The following is a 5,592-nucleotide window of genomic DNA, read 5'->3' as shown; positions in this document are numbered from 1 at the left end:
AAAAAAAAAAAATTGTCTTCATTTACTGCCCCTTCACTTGATCAAAACCTCTAGAGTTCTTTTCTTCTGTTATTTATATTGAATATAGTTGGTAGCTGGCACCCATTGACTTACACAGTATTTTTTTCTTACTATGGAAGACGGTGTGTGCCAGTAACCAGCTTTCTTTAAAACATCTTCTTTTGTGTTCAACAGAAGAAACTTATATGGGTTTAAAGAAACATGGCGGAGAATTAATGATGAGGTAATTTTATTTTTGTGTGACATGTGCCTTTAATACTAGTGGTCTTTTCAGTCTGTGTGTGTGTCAAGTGGTTTCCACATTCCACAAAGTCTAGTTGAAGTGTTGTTCTTTCCATTCTACTAAAGCACACCACTAGATGGTGCAAAAAGAGTACAAAAGACTCCAGAATCACTGCAGAACCAGCGCTCATGAATTTAAACGAACATCTCCCTTTACAATAACGTCAAGCAGACATTTCTGTTAAGATTAAGAAAGGTTCTCTTAACGTAACGTGCGGTCAAATGTTAACTAAACAAACACAAAGCATGAAGAAGCAAATATGACAATCTATACTCTTAAATGAGCAGTAAAAAGAGTGTATTTGTTTGTGTGTGAGAGTGACTATCTGTCAACGTATTGTAAAGGAGGCCGGACTACTTTTACAGAGAGGAGTTCCTCCTCTGAGCCTGAATGACTTTTACAACAACAGGTTTCCGCTCATTTCTCTCCTCTATTCGGCAAGGCACAAAGCTGAGTGTGGGGCAGTGCTTTTCCTGTTCTGAATGGGCTAAGAGTGAGAAATGTCATGTACAACTGACCTTAGATCAGTGGAGACAGAGAAGAGCTCACGGCTGGTGCAGAGTTTAGTTGCTATGCAGCCATAGACCTCACCCCAAGAACTTTAGTTGCTTGCCGGACAAATTATGTTTTGTGATCCATAATGACAGACCATTCGAGGCAGTGCAATGATCTGAAGGAAATTTCAAGGATTCCTTTTTGGGCCGTTCAAATAATTGTGTAAGTGTTTTTGTTTGTGAGAATAAGGGATGAAAAGAACTGGCACTGAGAGATGTGATTGTACAAGTGTGTGTGTGTGTGTGTGTGTGTGTGGAAGTGAGCATGTATGGCTGAGAGTGTTTGTGTGAGAAAGACCACACCAGCTACATTGAACATTGGACAAAGTGATTGATGACAGAATCGTTGGGTCCACCAGTCTCCCAAACACAGATGCATTCTGTACTGGCAATCCAGACTATTAAGAGTTCAGGAAGTGTCTCAACCATTAAGCAGCCCCTGCATATTCACTCCAAACTGCCAAGAGGACTGTAGTGCGGTTGCAAAGCCAAGAGGAAAAAAAATGCATTCTACTTTTTTTTTTTTCATCTATTGGCTTACATAGTGAACCATATCTGGAGATACAGCTATTCAGTTTAGACACTTGATAAAAATTTTCCATGACGGTGGAATAAAGGTTTCCACTCTGTATGTGCGGCTCCACTGGTGACACTGCAGTCTCTACTATAGTATGTATTTCGCAAGGCAGAAGAAGGCTATCTGTTGGAAATCTGTAAATGGGAGAGATTTACCATTAATTGCTACATAACAATGAAAAATAACAATGAAAAAACAGTAAATTACACCACTATTGTGTAATTATTGTGTTATAACAAACCAGTGTTTTTATGATTGCTACACCTTAAATTTATTCTTTGGCTTAGTCCCTGTGGTCACCACAGCGGATTGAACCATTAATTACTCTGGCATATGTTCCTTTTACAAGTCATACACCCTTTCATTCACACTCATACACTATGGCCAATTTAGTTTATTTAATTCACCTATACCTGGGAGACTCCAAAAAACGGAGCACCCAGAGGAAACCCACGCAAACACGGGGAAAACATGCCAACTCCAAACAGAAATGCCAACTGACCCAGCCGAGGCTCGAACCAGCAACCTTCTTGCAGTGAGGCAACAGTGCTAACCACTGAGCCACTGTGCCGCACAAACGAAATTGATAATAAATATCAGTGTACAGTATATTAAGCAGGATAATGGGCTGCTTTCATACAGTAAAAATAACGAGAAGCAGATGACATCAGAAGCCTCATTCAATATAAAATAAGATAGATATGATGTGATAGATTTTTTTTTGTTATAATTAATTAACGATGGAACTATAAACTGTTACAAAAGATCTCAAACAGATCAGCAGGAACATTTTATAAACTCTGATAATAAGTCTAATGAACTGTAAGCAGTATAAACTCTCAGAAATAAAGGTACGCGATCTGTCACTGGGGTGGTACCTTTTCGAAAGGTACAAATTTGTACCTAAAAGGTCCATATTAATATTAGTACCTTAAAAGTACAAAAGTGTTCCTTATAAAATTTTAGGTACCATTACATACTTTTGAGGTACCGATATGGACCCAGGTACAAATGTTTACCTTTTGAAAAGCGTGCCTTTTTTTGAGGTGAATTGGATTAACCAAATTGGCCATAGTGTACAAGAGTGTGTTTGTATGAGAATGTGTATGGGGTTTTCCCAGTACAGTGCTGTGTTGTGGCCGGAAAGGCATTCACTGTGTAAAACACATGTCAGAGTAGTTGGCGGTTCATTCCAGTGTGGTGACCCCTGATAAATCAGGGACTAAGCCAAAGAAAAATAAATGAATCATTAATGCTGTGTTGGTTCTTCTGTTAGTGGTGCGCAACAGTATTGTGCTCCCTGCTTTTTTTTTTGCAGGCAAGGCTGCATGACAGGGGGTTCATTCCCAGAAGTAAACTATCTTTCACAGTGCATCTGTGAGTGCATGTCTCCACAATTGAGATGTCAACAATCTTTAATCTTTGTTCTTTGTTCACGTTCTGTGATCTCACAGTTTCACAGGCACAACACAAGCTCCAGTCTCCATCAGAGTAATTGGTTGTTCAGGTGTCAGTATACCCCACAGCAGTCCTTATCATCTTACACTCTCAGTCACAAGAGGGCCACATCCAAAATAAACAGGATCTGTTGGGATTTCTTCTGTTTTCCACTCACTGACAAAGAAAAGGTGTGTTAGCAATTTTTGAAAATTAACCAGGATCTGTTGCTCTAAAGAGCTCAGCCAAAAGTGATCTGTAGGAGAATGAGAAGGGGGAAGGTGGATTGAGCCATAAAATGCCCCAGAAAAATGGGTGCTTAAAATTCTGCAGAAAATGATGTAGCTGATTTTCAGAGAATTTAAACACACTTCATGCACATACAGTTATTATTAGACAACTATTGTCTCTCCTGTGAGATTCTATTTTGTGCTGTATAGTGAAGAAAGTTTTTTAAACATACTTATTTTTTCATTTCAATAATTTTTCATTGACTTAATGACAGTATATAGTTACTTTGTAATTTACTAGCGCAATTCAAAGGCGTAAGGTTAATTATTTTAACTAAGCAAATTAGCTTAGATAGCTGAAGGGGTTTATTCTGTGGCCAATTTAAAAAATATTAAGTGTGTTAATAATATCAATCTTAGTAGTTTTTACATTTTACAAATAATTTGTATTCTATTTATTCATTTTCCTTCCGCTTAGTTCCTTATTTATCAAGGGTTGACTCGCCACAGTGGAATGAACTGCAGGGGTGCTAATTTGTCAGCTGTATTCTACACAGCACACTCTTCTGGCCCATTTAAATATGCTCATCTTTGTTTAAGTTCTTCTTTTTAAATATCTGACATTTAATAAGCCAATAACATTTACCCCATAAACAGTGCACTTAATCACTTATATCAATTCCTTAAATGCAAAACACATAGTAAGATATGATTTAATGTGTCAAAACATCTAACAGGTAATGTAATGAAATTCACAAAAGAAAATTCTGCCTTCTGTAGTTATTTCAAACCCAAAAGATTTTTTAAAGTATGTTGGTAAAATACTGACTGTAGCCTCCATCGGCCCTTTACCAACATTTTTCACAATTTATTATTTTGTGTTAAACAGCAGAAAATGTCTCATGGGTTTAAAACAGCTTGAAGGTGAGTAGCTAAATTTTCAAAACATAACAGGCTTTCCAAATATGCTGACTTCAATGCAACTGGTTTTCATTTTTTAGATATTTCCGCAGCAGTAGGTTAAACCCATCTTAATCCAAACCAGTTAAACGAGAGGTGGCTTTGTTTGTTATTGGAGATGTCTTCATTGGGGTGAGTTTGAGTCGTAACTTGGCCACAACTTTCTCTGTGCTTCAGGAAATGTAATGATTTTATTGACAAATGTTATTTTGAGACATTTTTAAAAATCGCGTGTTTTTTAAACTCAACGATGCACTCTGGGCAAACCTATTGTTCTGTTGGTGGAGCCATTGACTTCCATTTTTTGCTGTTGATCCTTAGTTTCAGTGCAAAAGGTTTCTGGTTTGAAGTTATGGACTGTAATGTATGTGTGTGTGTGTGTGTGTGTGTGTGTGTGTGTGTGTGTGTGTGTGTGTGTGAGAGAGAGAAAGGGATTTATTGCACATCTTGATATGTCTGAGAAAATTCAAATAAGAAGTTTAGCTCTCAGAACATAGTAAACATATTAAGTGTATTTATGCACACACACTATAATCTGCTGTTTCACTCAGTAGAACTCCATATAAAAGCCAGAAACTATTATTGCACAGGCCTATCTAAAGGGTTAATGCTGCCAACTGATGATCAATAGTAAAAATGACAAATTGTACCTCTTGGCAACAGGGAAAACCCCCAACAATCAAGACAGCATGATTATTTTGTGTCATGACTTTGTAATTAAAAAATGTGGTTATAATGGAAGTCTATGGGGCAAAAACAGCCACCAACATAACAAAAGGGTAGTCAATATGAACTGTACACAAGGGTAAAGTACAGATTTCATGATTCCAATTGTCTCTTAACAGTTCACACTTTACTGCAAAGTGAAATAAAGATATAGACTGATATGCACCTGCATTTGAGACCACTCATAACACCCACAAAACCATCAAATACTTACAGAGCGGAAACAATGGGACTGTGAAAACTGAAGATCTATATTCACTTTATCAACAGCATCCAAAGGAAGAACATTCGAAAGCAGACGAGAAGTTTGTTTAAATAATCTTTTTAGTAGCTGTGGATTGTAGTGTGATGTGTTCATTTGTTAACTAATGATCATTTGAATTTTAATAAATTGAAATGTGTTGGGTACTTCTGAAAAAATGTTGGATTAACAAGATAAAATAAAATATATATAAATAAATAAAACAATGTAATTATTAAATTAACACCTGTGATTAATTTAAAGTTAAATTAAGTGAAATGTTACTAATAATGCTATTAAAATAAAATTCAATCATTTATATGACGGCTCATTGACGGCTCATTGTCACGACAAAAAAAACCTCTCTGTGTACAGCCCCTAGTTTCCAAATAGTCCTAGTAACCAGCTATGGCAATTTTAACAATGAATGCTGTGATATTGAGCAGCTTCCGTGCCACCGGTGTCCTGCTCTTTGTTCGCATGTGGTGCAGGTGAGCGCGTGCCAGCGCACAGTACAACCTGTTGATCTCTATGGAGGCAGGCAGCAGGAGTTCTGCGCATGC

At 37.2% G+C, this 5,592-nt stretch overlaps 1 long non-coding RNA gene across 1 annotated transcript in view; it reads right to left on the bottom strand.

The window, feature by feature from the left end:
• Positions 1-228: 228 nt before the first annotated feature.
• The window catches only part of LOC141375411 (uncharacterized), a 29,971-nt gene continuing 24,607 nt past the window's right edge, over positions 229-5,592 (bottom strand). Inside the window, exon 4 of the long non-coding RNA XR_012383424.1 lies at positions 229-1,569. This is a non-coding gene — a long non-coding RNA (uncharacterized lncRNA). The remainder of the gene's footprint in view (positions 1,570-5,592) is intronic.

Source organism: Danio rerio, chromosome 7, assembly GCF_049306965.1.
Source record: "Danio rerio strain Tuebingen ecotype United States chromosome 7, GRCz12tu, whole genome shotgun sequence".
In the NCBI taxonomy this organism is placed as follows: Eukaryota; Metazoa; Chordata; class Actinopteri; order Cypriniformes; family Danionidae; genus Danio; species Danio rerio.
Note: the sequence above shows the minus strand (reverse complement) of the source record. Positions and strands in the feature narration are given on the sequence as shown.